Source organism: Oncorhynchus keta, chromosome 26, assembly GCF_023373465.1.
Source record: "Oncorhynchus keta strain PuntledgeMale-10-30-2019 chromosome 26, Oket_V2, whole genome shotgun sequence".
NCBI lineage: Eukaryota > Metazoa > Chordata > Actinopteri > Salmoniformes > Salmonidae > Oncorhynchus > Oncorhynchus keta.
The window spans coordinates 21,245,073-21,264,208 of record NC_068446.1 but is presented as its reverse complement, the minus strand read 5'-3'; positions in this window follow the sequence as shown (position 1 = coordinate 21,264,208).

Genomic DNA, 19,136 nt, shown 5'->3' with positions numbered 1-19,136 from the left:
GGGCTACCTAAATGTTTCCAATAGAAATTCTAATTTTAGCTGCAAAATGGAGCTGTTTGCAACGGTTTGGACTAATGATTACACCCCAGGTTAGCGACCACAAACTCAACTGTCAACACTGACTCCTGGTTGGACTCTCACCTTGTTGATCTCTATAGCCACATACACACACCTCACCTACGGCAAGGTGATTGGTTGTTGTTGTGGTAATGGAACACTGGGCTGCTGAGCACTAGGAAAACACCAACTGGCCTCTAGTCTGACAATGCCAGACGTGTGTGTGAGTGTGTGTGGTGGGTGTATTTGGGGTGGCTATAGAGGTCTAGAGGGAACAAGGGTAAAATGACCAGATTTTGTCATAGAAAAATCAGCCTCCTGCCACACACACACACACACACACACACACACACACACACACACACACACACACACACACACACACACACACACACACACACACACACACACACACACACACACACACACACACACACACACACACACACACACACAAACAAACACAGCTGTTGTAGAGGTTAAGGGGAATGCAGACAGACTCTCCAGTAATGTCTGTGATGAGCCGAAGCTAAGCCATATGAGACAGATGGGGGGGGGGTTGCGAAGGAAGAGGAAGATGGGCGTATATAAACACAGCTTTGGCTTTGGCAGCTCTCTGACACATGTAAGCAAGGTGTGGAGAGAGAGAGAGGGAGGGAGAGGGAGAAAGAGGGAGAGGGTTCAGTGGGTTTACTGGGCTGTTCTGCAGATGTCGACCGACGCTCCACTATTTTAATGGACCTCTCTCTTTCCATGCGCTGACCCTCTCTCCTCCTCCTCCTCTCCTCCCTCCCTCCCTTCCTCTTCTCCCCTCTTTCCTACTCTGTTCCTTTTCTCCTGTCATTTCACTGAACCTACTTCCAGCCAGGACAACGGCAACAATAGACGAAACAAGATATACACAAAGCAAATGTTTTACTTCATAATTATCAGCTAGAGATGTGAATCGTAATAATCTAGCTAGCCAGCAAAAATGACCCAAACCTAATATTATGCAAGGTAGATGTACATTTTTCGTGGGTAGCTACCAATTCTTTGTGGCTAGCCAGTTAGCCCTATTGACTTATGGACTTACCCATTCACTGAACTATCTTCCAGCCAGGACAATAGAAATGAAACAAGATATACACAAAGCAACCGTTTTACTTCATAACTATCTTATATGTGACTCGTTTCACGAAACTAGGCGTATGTCGCACGTCACTACATCACAGGAGCAGCATTTGAACGTAAAAATGTTTTTCTATCAAAATGTGTTTTTTTTGGGGCAGAAATGCCTTCAGGAACATGTGAACTTTCAAGTGCCTTAATAATAACAAACTTGCATTCCATCCATAAATAAAAATAAATCGTTCAATTATGAGCCTAGTTGGTTTAGCCATGGAAAAAGTCAGGAACCTTCCCACTAGTCATGATTGGCTGAGATAATAAATGGGCTGGACATGGCAAGAGATGAGTTTGGATTGGTCTGCCATGTAGCATGCTTCTGTCTATAACGTGAGCTATTCAGTATGTGTTGACAGTCCTTTCTACCGCACCATTTTTTAAAGATATAATGTTAGCCATCGAGAACTACAAAAGTTTAGCTACTTTTATCAACAACATTGATGCCCTGGATTTAGCAGGTGCTATCGACAGATCAGTAGGAAAAAGGGATGGGCTACTTTCTGCAAACACCACTGTCAGTGTGAACCCGAGTGACTTGACACAAGATGAAGCAACAAACCAAAGGGAGTTAAATGTTCCAGTCTGCTGTAAAGCGTTCATCCATGTATAAGGGGTAAGAGTCTAGCTACATTTTCCAGATATACATTTCTAATTTTGTCAGAAAAGTCCTTTTTATTGCAAGTTAAAGCATACTGTTAGTTAGCTAGCAAACATTAGCTTGCTGGCTCGCTAGCTAACGTAACGTGTATGATCTGTGTAGTAATATTATTTGAATCAGAAATACATTTGCATTGCTAGTTATAGCCTAATGTTAGCTAGTTAACATTGAACCTAGTTTGAACCTAGATTCATACTACAGCATTGGCAATGTTTTTATTGGTTTTAGTATAAGTAAGGGTTATGCCAGTTCCATATTTAGCTAGCTACATGTCTAAACAAAAGACTCCACATCAGGTGGCTTATTACATGATCCGTCAAATTAGCAGGTGTGTCTGGGGGTGATTACGGCCATCGATTCTATTTCATGAATATGTGTACATGTCTAGACAATAGTGACCCTACCACTTAGTTAGATGTGGCTGGGGGGTTGGTTATACCATTTCCTTCACATGACCCATCAATTTAGACAAGTGTGTCGGGTAAGCGTCATCAAATAACGATAAAATATATATAAAATATTTTATCTGGACACTTTCTGTTTTTGATATTGCTATATGCAAGTTTGCAAGTACTATCACTGTACCGTTTACACCTACTGTATTCTGTGCATGTGACAAATCAACTTTTATTTGATATAGCATGTATTTACCACATGGCCTCATATGTGAGTCCTTAAAGACTAAGTCTGGAACCAAAAGGACCCGGAGGTACTTGCACCCCAAAGCCATAATACTGCTAAATAGTTAGTTAAATACAATATTTAACCAAATAGCCACCTGGAATATCTGCATTGACCCTTTTTGCATAATTATTTTTTTGCTCATCACATATGCTGCTGCTACTGTTTATTATCTGTGACTTTATTCCTAGTTATATACATATCTACCTCAATTACCTCGTACCCCTGCACATCCACATGTACCTTGTATATAGCCACGTTATCGTTACTCATTGTGTATCTATTATTGCTTTTATTATTACGTTTTCACTTTTCTATTATTTCTCTCTGCATTGTTGGGAAAGGCTTGTAAATAAGCAGCTGCTGTTTATGAAGCATGTAACAAATACTATTTGATTTGATTTGATTGGACCATGAGTTGTTAATCATGAGACATACACCATGGCCTCTTGTTTCCCCAGAGATTCTATGGGCATAGTGGGAATGAATACAAACGTATCATCAGCATAGCGTCTTGTTTCTTCTCCTTTTATCATATTAGCCATGTGCGTATTGTCATTCACTTAGTTACTGCATGTGCCTATAAGCACGGCACAATAATGCCCATTCCTCACGCCTGCTGTTCAACCTATGGGCTCACTCTTGCAATTATCACCTTCCTCTCTCTCAACCAATGGCCGTTAATCTCGGGATGTATTTATATGTCAGTTTACCCATGTTCTCTCACTTGCTGTTTTTCAGCAACAGCTTTCAACAACCATCAAACTCCCTACCACCACCAGCTATAATAACCTCAAGGCCTGTCGCTGGAATTCCTTTCCCCCACCGGAAGAGATTGGATGCCAGCAGCCCCGTGTAGGTCTACCTGTCATCATACGATCTGGCTCCGATTATCTTCCCTCAGAGAAGAATCCATTCCCCAAACTATTTCATAAATTGTCATATTGCATTCCATCTTTGTTTTTCATTCAGTTAAGCTGCACTCGACTGAACTACCACGTGTAGATGCAACAGCTACAAAGTAGGCACAGTCAGAATGTGAATAAGATCAGGACAAAGGATGCATGTTAGCACCAGGTATAAACAAGGCTTCTGTCTCTATCCTTCTCCTGATCTCCTCCTCTCCCCCTACTCTCTCTCTCACTCTCCCACAGCCAAACCCAATTCTGTTGCAGGAGGCAGGGATGAGACCTTTGTTATTAAACACTGCAAATCTTCATAGCACAAAAAAATGTGTATCTTTTGCTATTTTCCCCCTTCTCTCCCCCTACCAATTTCTCCTGTGCAAACAGATGTCTCTGTAGTGTTGTGGTTTTGACTTTCGAGCACCTCTCTCATTATTCACTTTCTTCCCTTCTTTCTGTCCTTGTCACATCTCTCTCTCTCTCTCTTGCTCCCCCTTTCTCCCCCTCTCACTCTCTCTCTTTCTCCCCCCTCTTCTCCCCCCTTTCTCTCACTCCCCCCCCCCACACACACACCTCCCCCTCTCTCTCTGTAACAGAATCACTGGGATCAGGGTGCAGTCCTCTCTTGATTCAGATGGGTTGGGTTAAATGCGGAAGACACATTTCTGTTGAATGCATTCAGTTGTGCAACTGACTAGATATCCCTTTTCCTTTCCCTTCCCAGTCAGAATTGAACCCCTCCACAATCCAAAGCAGATGTGTGAGAGTCACACACACACACACATTGTGGGGTGGTGGAGAGAGAAATAAGCAGAAACAGCTCATTGCTAGGTTACCACTAAACAAAACACAGGCCAAGGCCTGGGAGTGAAAAGACCTTTTTCAGAAAGCTAAATGTGAAACTGTCTTGTAAGAGTAGGGGAAAGAGTTCTGCTGAAACCTTGTAGCCCTTTGTCTTTTCCTCTCTTTGAAGCTCACAACCCTTTCCTCTATATGTCTTTTTCTGTACATACATACACTTTGGTGAGCCAAATGCCCTATTTTTTAAAAGAGAGAGTGTTCCTTATAAACAAGTAGAATCCGATCATGAGTCAATTATGAAACCACTATAACAAGGGGTGAATTGGTAGACGTGAACTTTTCTCTGAAACGCGCACGCACACACACATGCACACATACACAGGACTGAGGGGAATTCCTGTGAATAATATTTAACTGGGAGACGTTTGGCTCTGCCAACAATTTTGGCTTTTTCAGCAGACATCAATGTTTACTTTAGATAATGTGTGTGTGTGTGTGTGTGTGTGTGTGTGTGTGTGTGTGTGTGTGTGTGTGTGTGTGTGTGTGTGTGTGTGTGTGTGTGTGTGTGTGTGTGTGTGTGTGTGTGTGTGTGTGTGTGTGTGTGTGTGTGTGTGCGCATGTGGTCTACTTTAGAAGTCTGTGGGCAGATTGTTCGTCTGGCAATTCTGGCAAATGTTGGATGGTCAAAATTGACATGTACAGTACCAGTCAAAAGGTTAGCCACACTTACTCATTCAAGGGTTTTTCTTTATTTTTACAACTATTTACTATTTAAACAAATCAAAATATATTTTATATTTGAGATTTTTCAAAGTAGCCACCCTTCGCCTTGATGACAGCTTTGCACACTCTTGGCATTCGCTCAACCAGCTTCACCTGGAATGATTTTCCAACATTCTTGAAGGAGTTCCCACATATGCTGAGCACTTGTTAGCTGCTTTTCCTTCACTCTGCATTCCAACTCTTTCCAAACCATCTCAATTGGGTTGAGGTCAGGTTATTGTGGAGGCCAGGTCATCTGATGCAGCACTCCATCACTCTCCTTCTTGGTCAAATATGCCTTACACAGCCTGGAGGTGTGTTGGGTCATTGTCCTGTTGAAAAACAACTGATAGTCCCACTAAGCGCAAACCAGATGGGATGGCGTATTGCTGCAGAATGCTGTGGTTGCCATGCTGATTAAGTGTGCCTTGAATTCTAAATAAATCACTGACAGTGTCACCAGCAAAGCACCATCACACCTCCTCCTCCATGCTTCATGGTGGAAACCACACATGCAGAGATTATCCGTTCACCTACTCTTCGTCTCACAAAGACACAGTGGTTGGAACCAAAAATCTCACATTTGGACTCATTAGATCAAAGGACATATTTCCACCGTTCTGATGTCCATTACCTGTGGTTCTTGGTCCAAGCAAGTCTCTTCTTATTATTGGTGTCCTTTAGTAGTGGTTTCTTTCTTTGCAGCATTCTTTAACCATGAAAGCCTGATTGACACAGACTCCGAGCGGTTGATGTTGAGATGTGTCTGTTACTTGAACTCTGTGAAGCATTTATTTGGGCTGCACTCTGAGGTGCAGTTAACTCTAATGAACTTATCGTCTGCAGCAGAGGTAACTCTGGGACTTCCTTTCCTGTGGCGGTCCTCATGAGAGCCAGTTTCATCATAGCGCTTGAAGGTTTTTGCAAGTGACTTGAAGAAAGTTTTAAAGTTCTTGAAAGTTTCCGTATTGACTGACCTTCATGTCTTAAAGTAATGATGGACTGTCATTTCTCTTTGCTTACTCGAGCAGTTCTTCCAATAATATGGACTTGGGTCTTTTACCAAATAGGTTTATATTCTGTATACCACCCCAACCTTGTCACAACACAACTGATTAGCTCAAACGAAGGAAAGAGATTACACAAATTAACTTTTAACAAGGCACACTTATTAATTCAAATACATTCCAGGTGACTACATCATGAAGCTGGTTGACAGAAAGCTTTGCACACTCTTGGCAGTCATCAAGGCAAAGGGTGGCTACTTGTAATCTCAAATCTCAAATATATTTTTATTTGTTCAACACTTTTTTGGCTAATACATTATTCCATATCAAGATCCAAGATGGCGTAGCAGGAAGTCGTCCTGTCGTATCGTGTCCCCTGTATATATCGTCTCTTTTTCGTTTTACATATTTTTCTTCGCATATCTTTATGCGGTTAGGACATCTACTTTGTGCATGACACAAAATAATTTTTCCAACAATTGTTTACAGACAGATTATTTCACTCATAAATCACTGTATCACAATTCCAGTGGGTCAGAAGTTTACATGCACTAAGTTCACTGTGCCTTTGAACAGCTTGGAAAATTCCAGAAAATTATGTCATGGACTTAGAAGCTTCTGATAGGCTAATTGACATAATGTTAGTCAATTGGAGGTGTACCTGTGGATGTATTTCAAGGCCTACCTACAAACCCAATGCCTCTTTGATTTAACATCATGGAAAATCAAAAGAAATCAGCCAAGACCTCAGAAAAGAATTGTAGACTTTCACAAATTCATCCTTGGGAGCAATTTCCAAACGCCTGAAGGTACAGCGTTCATCTGTACAGACAATAGTACGCAAGTATAAACACCATGGGACCACGCAGCCGTCATACCACTCAGGAAGGAGACGCGTTCTGTCTCCTAGAGATGAACGTACTTTGGTGCGAAAAGTGCAAAATAATCCCAAAACAACAGCAAATGACCCTGTGAAGATGCTGGAGGAAACAGGTACAGAAGTATCTATACCCACAGTAAAACAAGTCCTGTATCGACATAACATGAAAGGCCGCTCAGCAAGGAAGAAGCCACTGCTCCAAAACCGCCATACAAAAGCCAGACTACGGTTTGCAATTGCCAATGGGGACAAAGATCGTACTTTTTGGAGAAATGTCTGCAGAACTGAAATAGCATGTGCGAGCAAGGAGGCCTATAAACCTGACTCAGTTACACTAGCTCTGTCAGGAGGAATGGGCCAACATTCACCCAATGGGCCAACATTCACCTAATTTGCAAAATAAGTAGTTAGGCTTTTATAAGGTATTATGAGCCAATAGTAACCTTTTTATTACGTTTTTTTATTCTTTATTGTCACGTTGATAGGAGACAGGCGCAGGAATACGAAATAGTTATTTTTTATTTCACTACCCAAAATAGTGTACGTCATGAACATGACGGGGACAAAGCCCAAAACAAACATGTATATACACTACCGTTCAACATTTTGGGGTCACTTAGAAATGTCCTTGATTTCCATGAAAACATACATGAAATGAGTTGCAAAGTGAATAGGAAATATAGTCAAGACGTTGACAAGGTTATAAATAATATATTTTTTATTGAAATAATAATAATAATTGTGTCCTTTAGATTTCACCCCATGCTTCCTGAAGCCCCTCCCACAAGTTGGATTGGCCTTATGGGCACTTCCATACAGTCAAGCTGCTCCCACAACAGCTCAATAGGGTTGAGATCCGGTGACTGTGCTGGCCACTCCATTACGGACAGAATACCAGCTGACTGCTTCTTCCCTAAATAGTTCTTGCATAGTTTAGTGCTGTGCTTTGGGTCATTGTCCTGTTGTAGGAGGAAATTGGCTCCAATTAAGTGCCGTCCACAGGGTATGGCATGGCGTTGCAAAAGAGTGATAGCCTTCCTTCTTCAAGATCTTTTACCCTGTACAACTCTCCCGCTTTACCACCACCAAAGCACACCCAGACCATCACATTGTCTCCACCATGCTTGACAGATGTCGTCATCCACTCCTTCAGCATCTTTTCATTTTTACTGTGTCTCACAAATATTCTTCTTTGTGATCCGAACACCTCAAACTTAGATTTGTCTGTCCATAACACTTTTTCCAATCTTCCTCTGTCCAGTGTTCTTTTGCCCATCTTAATCTTTTCTCTTTATTGACCAGTCTGAGACATGGCTTTTACTTTGCAACTCTGCCTAGAAGGCCAGCATCCCGGAGTCGCCTCTTCACTGTTGAGACTGGGGTTTAGCGGGTACCTTTTAATGAAACTGCCAGTTGAGGACTTGTGAGGCATTTGTTTCTCAAACTAGACACTCTAATGTACTTGTCCTCTTTCTCAGTTGTGCACCGGGGCCTCCCACTCCTCTTTCTATTCTGGAAAGAGCCAGTTAGCAGTGTTCTGTGAAGGGAGTAGTACACATACGAGCTCTTGTACGAGCTCTTGTACGAGCTCTTCAGTTTCTTGGCAATTTCTCGCATGGAATAAGCCTTCATTTCTCGGAACAAGAATAGACTGAAGAGTTTCAGAAGAAATGTCTTTGTTTCTGGCCATTTTGAGACTGTAATCGAACCCACAAATGCTGATGCTCCAGATACTCAACTAGTCTAAAAAAAGGCCAGTTTTATTGAATGACAGTTTTATTTTCAGGACAACAGTTTTCAGCTGTGCTAACATAATTGCAAAACGGTTTTCTAATGATCAGTTAGCCTTTTAAAATGATGAACTTGGATTAGCTAACACAACGTGCTTTTGGAACACAGGAGTGATGGTTGCTGATAATGGGCCTCTGTACTACTATGTAGTTTCTTCCAGCGCCGACAGAGATGGCCGCCTCGCTTTGCGTTCCTAGAAAACTATGCAGTATTTTGTTTTTTTTACGTGTTATTTATTACATTGGTACCCCAGGTAATCTTAGGTTTTATTACATACAGTCGGGAGGAACTACTGGATATAAGAGCAACATCAACTCACCATCATTACGGCCAGGAATATGACATTCCCGGGACAATGGATCGGATCCCATCCGGTGAACCAATACAATGCCGTAAAAGGGGCAGACGAAGCGGTCTTCTAATCAGGCTCCAAGGTTGGGCACATCGCGCACCGCTCCCGAGCATACTACTCGCCAATGTCCAGTCTCTTGACAACAAGGTTGATGAAATCCGAGCAAGGGTAGCATTCCAGAGAGACATCAGAGACTGTAACATTCTTTGCTTCACGGAAACATGGCTCACTCGAGACACACTATCGGAGTCGGTACAGCCAGCTGGTTTCTTCACGGATCGCACCGACAGTAAAACATACATCTTTCTGGTAAGAAGAGGGGCGGGGGGCTGTGCCTTATGATTAACGAGACATGGAGTGATCATAACAACATACCGGAACTCCTCGGAAGTCCTTGTGTTCACCTGACTTAGAATTCCTCACAATCAAATGTCGACTTTATTTGACTCTATGTAAACTGGAAACCACATATCCTGAGGCTGCATTCATTGTAGCTGGGGATTTTAACAAGGCTAATCTGAAAACAAGACTCCCTAAATTCTATCAGCATATCTATTGTGCTACCAGGGCTGGTAAAATCCTGGATCATTGTTATTCTCACTTCCGCGACACATATAAGGCCCTCCCCGACCCTCATTTCGGAAAAGCTGACCACGACTCCATTTTGTTGCTTCCAGTTTATAGACAGAAACTAAAACAGGAAGCTCCCGCTCTCAGGCCTGTTCAACGCTGGTCCGACCAATCTGATTCAACGCTTCAAGATTGCTTCGATCACGTGGATATGTTCCGCATTGCGTCAAACAACAACATTGATGAATACGCTGATTCGGTGAGCGAGTTCATTAGCAAGTGCATTGGCGATGTCATACCCACAGCAACTATTAAAACATTCCCCAACAAGAAACCATGGATTGATGGCAGCATTCGCGCAAAACTGAAAGCGCGAACCACTGCTTTTAATCAGGGCAAGGTGACCGGAAACATGACCGAATACAAACAGTGTAGCTATTCCCTCCGCAAGGCAATTAAACAAGCTAAGCGTCAGTATAGAGACAAAGTAGAGTTGCAATTCAACGAGAGGTATGTGGCAGGGTCTACAGTCAATCACGGATTACAAAAAGAAATCCAGCCCCGTCACGGACCAGGATGTCTTGCTCCCAGACAGACTAAACAACAACTTTGCTCGCTTTGAGGACAATTCAGTGCCACTGACACGGCCCGCTACCAAAACATGCAGACTCTCCTTCACTGCAGCCTTCACTGAGTAAAACATTTAAAGGTGTTAACCCTCGCAAGGCTCCAGGCCCAGACGGCATCCCCAGCCGCGTCCTCAGAGCATGCGCAGACCAGCTGGCTGGTGTGTTTACGGACATATTCAATTAATCCCTATCCCAGTCTGCTGTTCCCACATGCTTCAAGAGGGCCACCATTGTTCCTGTTCCCAAGAAAGCAAAAGGTAACTGAGCTAAACCACTACCGCCCCGTAGCACTCACTTCCGTCATCATGAAGTGCTTTCAGAGACTAGTCAAGGACCATATCACGTCCACCCTACCTGACACCCTAGACCCACTCCAAATTGCTTACCGCCCCAATAGGTCCACAGACGACGCAATCGCAACCACACTGCACATTGCCCTAACCCATCTGGACAAGAGGAATACCTATGTGAGAATGCTGTTCACCGACTACAGCTCAGCATTTAACACCATAGTACCCTCCAAACTCGTCAACAAGCTCGAGACCCTGGTTCTCGACCACGCCCTGTGCAACTGGGTACTGGACTTCCTGACGGGCCGCCCCCAGGTGGTGAGGGTACGTAACAACATCTCCACCCCGCTGATCCTCAACACTGGGGCCCGACAAGGGTGCATTCTGCACCCTCTCCTGTACTCCCTTTTCACCCACGACTGCGTGGCCATGCACGCCTCCAACTCAATCAAGTTTGCAGACAACACTACAGTGGTAGGCGTGATTACCAACAACAACGAGACGGTCTACAGGGAGGAGGTGAGGGCCCTCGGAGTGTGGTGTCAGGAAAATAACCTCACACTCAACGTCAACAAAACAAAGGAGATGATCGTGGACTTCAGGAAACAGCAGAGGGAGCATCCCCCTATCCACATCGACAGGACAGTAGTGGAGAGGGTAGAAAGTTTTAAGTTCCTCGGTGTACACATCAAGGACAAACTGAATTGGTCCACCCACACAGACAGCATGGTGAAGAATGCGCAGCAGCGCCTCTTCAACCTCAGGAGGCTGAAGAAATTTGGCTTGTCACCAAAAGCACTCAAACTTTTACAGATGCACAATCGAGAGCATCCTGTCAGGCTGTATCACCGCCTGGCTCCGCCCACAACCGTAAGGCTCTCCAGAGAGTAGTGAGGTCTGCACAATGCATCACCGGGGGCAAACTACCTGCCCTCCAGGACACCTACACCACCCGATGTCACAGGAAGGCCATAAAGATCATCAAGGACAACAACCAGTTTTTCTCAGTCGCTTTGGTGCACTTCTTAGATCAAAAGTGCAATTCTTGATACTACTTGTACAAATTCCAAATCATCTAGTCACTTGTGCACATCATTAAAGCAATTTCTTATTCCTTTGAATAAATTGCAATTGATAATGTACAAGTATCTGCTTTTTTCCACATGATCAATTGCTCATGTAATGTTGATCAAAATATAGTAGATGCTTCTCTGTTGAATAGTCTTACCCCTCAAAACATCTAGGCATTAGTTCCTTGCATAAGCCATTACATGCAAAATTGTTGAACTAGTTGTCATAAACTGCCAAGCATAGTTTTACACATTTCTATTAGACATTTTGTACAAAAACGTGAATTGATGAATCGTGCAGGTGAAATTGACCCTCACTCATGAAGGAATGTAAAGTGTTAGTTCAACCAACAATCAACCAGTTGTCTAAATTGCTCAATGGTGCATCTCATGAAGAATCAATTGGCAAGCATATATAGACAGACCACAACACAGAGTTGCAATTTTCCAACAATGGATGGACCAGGAAACAAACAGGGTCAACAGCCAAGAGGAGGAAGAAGAGGAGCAAGGATGTGTGGTGGAAGGCAAAACAGAGGAAGAGGCAGAAGAGGACATAGGCGCATATCTGATGACATAAGGGCCACTATTGTAGACCATGTTGTTAATCATGGTCTTACAATGGCTGAGGCGTGTCGAAGGGTGCAGCCGAATATTGGGAGATCAACCGTGTCCTCAATAGTTCAAACGTTTCGAAGAGAGAACAGGTATGTCCACCAATGTACAGTGCACTGTTACTGTATATAAGCAGTAGTTATATTACAGTAGTCCACTTGTATTTTACAGCATACAGAAATATACTTTATACAGATACATACTGCACCTTACATGCACCCACCTGTATGTTTTACAGTAAAATGTGTGTTCGCATAGTTTTTGTCTATGTGAAAGTGTGCGATGCATCACTGCATTTTTCCCCACATAGGACTGCAAGATTACCTCAAACCGGTGGCAGAGTACGCCTTTTCACACCTCAACAGGAGGAGGCTATTTGCACCATGGTCCGAGCAAACAATGCCATGAGACACAGGGAAATACAAAGGACCATTATAGAAGACAACGATGTCTTTGAAAACATCCATACGGTTATTATCTCAACCATCGACAGGGTGCTGCATAGAAACAAGATGAGTATGAAACAGCTGTACCGTGTACCATTCCAAAGGAATAAGGACAGAGTTAAGGAGCTACGGTACCAGTATGTACAGGTAAAACATATATCTATATAACTACTTTACAGCAACATTTTATAGTGATACAAAGTACAGTAAGCATAAACTGCACACATTTCCATTGCTGTGGAAGGAACATGCAATATATGTACATTTTATGTCACTCTTCCTTACCAAAACAAATTCAACTGTGTGTTCTGGGATATAGCGTATAATGGAGTTGGAATCAAGTGAACTCTCTCACAACTTTGTATACGTGGATGAGGCTGGCTTCAACCTGACCAAATGCAGAAGGCGGGGTCGGAATATCATCGGTCACAGAGCTACTGTGGGTTTGCCAGGCCAACGGGGAGGAAATATCACCATGTGTGCTGCTATTTCGGAACATGGTGTCCTAACCCATATCCCCCTTATAGGGCCATACAACACCCAGCATCTACTCAACTTTTTAGAGACTCTCTACAGGGCTCTCATCCCTGATGATGAGAGGGGTCTGTTTAGAGAGGATTTGCCAAAGTATGTGGTCATTTGTGATAATGTGAGTTTCCATTGATCAAACATCATAAGGCAATGGTTTGTGAGCCACCCGAGGATGCTCATAGAATTCCTCCCACCTTATTCACCATTCCTTAACCCAATTGAGGAGTTCTTTTCAGCATGGAGGTGGAAGGTGTACGATCGTCAGCCACACACACAGATGACCCTGCTGGCTGCAATGGATGCAGCATGTGAGGACATCACAGTAGACGCCTGCAGAGGATGGATAAGGCATTCCAAAAGATTCTTTCCACGTTGCATTGGAAGGGAAAATATCCGGTGTGATGTGGATGAGAATATGTGGGCCGACAGACAGGAACGTCTGGATGTGTAGAGACAGCACAACAGTGCTGCGGGCAAAGTGGTTTCCTGTGTTTCTTTCTAATTTTTATTTTTTTTCTTGGTGCCCCTTGAGCTGTCCAAGTCTATTTCAATCAATAACCCACATACAGTAAAATGTAAATAGTACTGTTGAAATTGATATATGCCATAGAAGTGCAGCCTTGTGCATTTTCAATACAGTAACTGTCATCCAAACTGTAGCCTAAGTTTACGTCAGGTAATACTGTCAAAGTACACAGTTACATTGACAACATGCCTAAACATTTTGACGACTTTGTTCGTGAACAATGACTCAATGACTTATCATTCTGATGACACTGACATGATCATTGGCATGAATATTTACTTTTGAGAGATGTACTAAGGATTTTTAGTGACTGACGAGCTTTAGAAACATATCTATTGTATATTGCAGTTTGTATCAATTGTTCTGAGAAATGCACTTATTATTTTGCACATGTTAGGGATGATGTGAAAAATGCACCAAAGAGACTGAGAAAAACTGTAAAAACTGCAAATTAGTTCATAATGTGTGTTTCCTAAAATTGTCTAATAACTATTTATTCATTCGCAACTAGGATGATACTTGGCCTAGCACAGACAGTGAACCAGATAATGATGGCCCGTCATCAAGTTGAGCAAAGAGAGCATGCAAGAGAAGCAAATGCCCAAGAAAAGTCAACAGAGGAGATCAAGGAGAATCACAGACAGACAGACAGACAGACAGGCAGGCAGACAGACAGACAGACAGACAGACAGACAGACAGACAGACGGACAGACGGACAGACGGACAGACGGACGGACGGACGAGAAGCACAAACAGAGAGACAGTGACAACAGAGAAGACGCAGAGACAGACAGCACAACAGGGAGGAAACAGAAAACAGAGGCATAGTTACAGTGGTGAGTTGTATCTCCAGACACTACCACCTGTGTGTGTAAGTAGTGTGTTTGGGGGGTTACAGTGCTCTTTCTGTTTTACTCTGAGTGGTAGCGAGCAAACCAGGTTAATGAGTCTGTGTGCATGTGTTTGTGTCCATGTGTGTGTCTGCGTGCTGCCATTTTAGAGGGCGGGGGTGTTTGTTAGTTTTAGAATGCTTTGTGCTCATTTTAGTATATGTGCTTCTGTGTATGTGCTGTGTCCATGTGTGTGTTTGCCATTTTAGAGGGCGGGGGTGTTTGTTAGTTTTAGAATGGGTCATAACTTTGTGCTCATTAGGCTGTAGTATATGTGCTTCTGTGTATGTGCTGTGTCCAGAGCATATGGTGTCATGCCCTCCATATGTGTCTAATGCTCCATGCACAAATAGATTAAACCTACCATTTTACAGGCAACACTTTGAATGCTGTCCACCACATGCATCATTTCAGATGGTAAATATGTAAACCATTACTCATTACAGACACATTTGGGATTTATTGTGTTGTGTATTAAAGAAATATTTAACTTGATTAAAACCATGTTGGTATTTGTTCATATTTTCCATTTACTGTAAATTGACTAACTACTGACTGCCCATATTAACTGCGGGACGACACCGGCCTCAGGGACAACCACAGGGACGCGGTGCGGGTTCACCGCAGGAACCCAGCACCGCTCCTCTGGGCCGTACCCCTCCAGGCCGATGAGGTACTGGAGACGCCCCGCCAAATGCCTCGAATCCAGGACTTCACGGACTGAGTACGCCGGACCTGGGTTCAGCCTCAGCGAGGGGACCAGGCACGACTGGCCTGAGGGGAGAGACATGAAGTTGGGTTAATGTGGTAATCAACAGGGAGTTGTAAATGGTACGTTACCTCATTAACCCTCCTCAGGACTTTAAACGACCCCACAAACCGCAGGCTCAGCTTCCGGCAGGGCAGGCGGAGGGTGGAGAGCCAGACCCGGTCGCCTGGAAAGAAGACAGGTGCCTCACTGTGGTGGCGGTCGGCCTGTTCCTTGTGCTGAAACCACTCGTCCACCGCAGGGGCTTCGGTCTGGCTCGGATGCAAAGGTGCCAGGCCTGGCTGATACCCTAAACACGCACTGGAAAGGAGTGAGGTTAGTGGAGGAGGTAGAAACAAGGTAGAAAATCCACTCACTCCCCCGGCCGGTCCTGACAGTAACACCTCAGGAACCTGCCCACCTCCTGATTAACCCGGAGGTGAGACTAACCATGACCCACAGGCGTTCCATGTGAGACAAGACAGTCCGGGGTTGGTGGTAATGAATCCAGTTCAGTAACGCCTAGAAGGCCGGTGACGTAGACCTCCGGAGCTGGTGAACGGAATTAGCAGCAGTACAGGGGGGATCCGTGACAACCATATGGAGTGAGATTTGTTTTCTTTGTTCTGTAAGTGTGTCTACCACGATTCGCACGGATATTCAACATAACTAACAAATAAAACTGACCTGTGAATATATACAAATATTTCATAATTAATACCATAATCAGTGGGAAAATATTTCACAAATATTCACCATAAGTCACAAATAAATCGATGGTCTGTAAATATATTCAACATAGCTCACAAATAAAACTACCATTTGAGCAGATGTAGAACGATTTGTTAGCAAATGTTCAGAAATCCATAACATTTACAACTATGGAATGTGCATTTTCACATTCAAAAAGTGCTTGTGGATCTGTATTCTGTGTTAAGAGAATGTTGAGAGTTTTTTCCCACCTGTTGATATATTACAATCCACAAATGTGGCCTCAGATGAGGTGGCTATCCATTCATTTGAATAATCCGTGTTACACGTGACGTGCAGAGTGATGACATCACGGCATTCTCATTCAGCCATTTCTTGGGAGAACACTTCCTATCTAGAATAATGAACAACTTCATGAAATGTGAGTATAACGTTTATTTATTAAATGAATGATGTTATAATGTTCAACAAATTACTTTCATTTGAATGTAAAATTAGATAATTGGGGCATGCAACGTCGAGTGTGTTTTCGAGATCATAGTTGGGCACTACCGCAATATCTAGCAGGTGAAATTGTCAGCTGTTTTGACAAATAACCAACATTAAAATAACTACTGTATGTAGTTGTTCATTCAGGAATGTGTCAATTATGAAGAACCACTCCGTTTTAAAATCCTGAATAGGTGATCTGGTTAGCCAGCTAATGAGAAATGTCGCAAATGATCTTCTTTAATCTGTGATTTGTTTGCATGACTGCTTTCGAGGTAAGAATTTTTTACATTTTCTGAATTTCTTACATTATTAAAAATAATGAAAAACCTGTTTTCTGCTCCATGTAGGCTTGCTTGCAAGTAATGCCTGGTTTTCAACCATGCAACAACTTGTTAGCCACTCCCAATGCTTTGGGGCTGTGCTTTGCCCCTTGAGTGCTCTGACTACCATTTTATTGTCACTTGAACTCACCACTGTCAACGTGAGGTGACGTAGCTAGCTAGTTAATAACCAACAACAACTGGAATGCCACACTCCTTTAGCAGCTCTGCAGTCAAGTAAACAAACTCCCAAATTGCTTCCTGATGTCTAAAATAGCTGGACAATAGGGCACTGAGCCTGTCATTGTTCTATTGACTAGTATTACAGACCAAACAAAAGATTATATGCCCCCCTCTCTCTTTTCACTCTTTTATCAAGAGTGTTACAGTGACTTTTTGAAACCTGGCCTGTGTGTACACTACTAGTGGAAGTTTACAGTTTATAAACCTGTATTATCATTTGTCCTTAATCCAACCTATTATCGATCCTGTGTCACTCTAAAGAAAACTGTTAGAAGTTGTGATGTTGGTGGCACTACTTTTTTAGTGGTCATGACTCATGACACCTAAAGTTACCAGCAAAGTATATTCGAAATCTTTGCTGAAAGAGGTGTTTGTGCTGCGCAAAGACCTGTGGGCAGATTACTTTATTGCACTCTAGGGTTTGTTTCTGGACCAGACCATTGTTTTACAGTTTGATTGCCATGTGTCTGCCTTAAGTGATGAATCTTCAAGGGCGGCTGAAATTCCTGATTTGTTTGAGATTTGGTTAATTAAAGGTTGACTTTTGGCAAAAATGTTAAAACTGTATTAAACTGTATAACTGATCAATACACCATCATACCAGGCCATTTAATGCTTAAAAACAAAACAAATGGACGAAAAATACATTTGGTTACTGTCACGCCCTGACAATAGTCTTTTTATTCTCTATTTTGGTTAGGTCGGGGTGTGACTAGGGTGGGTAATCTAGGTTGTTTTATTTCTATGTTGGCCTGGTATGGTTCCCAATCAGAGGCAGCTGTTTGGCGTTGTCTCTGATTGGGGATCATATTTAGGCAGCCATTTCCCCACTGTTTTTTTGTGGGATATTGTTTGTGTAATTGCCTGTGAGCACTCCATAGCTTCACGTATTGTTTGCTTATTTTTTTGATTGTTTTGTGCGTTTTACGTCAATAAATTATGTGGAACCCATATCACGCTGCGCTATGGTCCGAAGCTTCTTACGACGATTGTGACAGTTACAGGATTACCAATCTCTACAGCTTCAATCCAAAAACAAATGTTGTACAATGGCGTCAACACATACTGTAGGAGTTACTGGCTAGCTAAAGTGGCTAGCTTAGCTAACAAACTAGTTATGTTGGTCGACCAAAATGAGATATCAACAAACCGCTAAAGGCACAGCAATTTTATTTTTGAATATTGAGGAAGGGGCGGAGTTGGACTGTTTTTTCATGCCCATAGTCGACCTATTAAAAATGCTGGAGGCCATGGCTGAATTCAAACATGAGTTGGTTTCGGGGTGGTTACACATGGCAAACGACAGGTCAAGGCATGCAGGGGTCGATAATCCAGGGTGGTGGGGCAAAGGTACAGTACGGCAGGCTCAGGGTCAAGGACAGGCAGAGTGGACAGGCAGGGGTCAAAAACCAGGAGGGCAAGAAAAAGAGAGACTGGGGGAAAGCAGGAGCTGAGAAAAACTCTGGTTGCCTTGACAAACAAGACGAACTGGCAACAGACAAACAGAGAACACAGGTATAAATACACAGGGGATAATGGGGAAGATGGGCAACACCTGGAGGGGTTGGAGACAATCACAAGGACAGGTGAAACAGATCAGGGCGTGACAGACATGGCCTCCCGAGTGGCGCAGTGGCTAGTAACTGTGCCACTAGAGATTCTGGGTTCGATTCCAGGCTCTGTCGCAGCTGGCCGGGGCGGTGCACAATTGGCCCGGGGTCGTCCAGGATAGCGGAGGGTTTGGCCAGCAGGGATGTCCTTGTCCCAACATGCACTAACGACTCCTGTGGCCGGCTGGGCACAGTGCACGCTGACACGGTCGCCAGGTGTACGGTGTTTCCTCTGACTCATTGGTGCGACTGGCTTCCGGGTTACATGGGCATTGTGTCAAGAAGCAGTGTGGCTTGGTTGGGTTGTGTTTCGGAGGATGCACAGCTCTCGACCTTCGTCTCTCCCGAGTCTGTACGGGAGTTGCAGCGATGAGACAAGACTG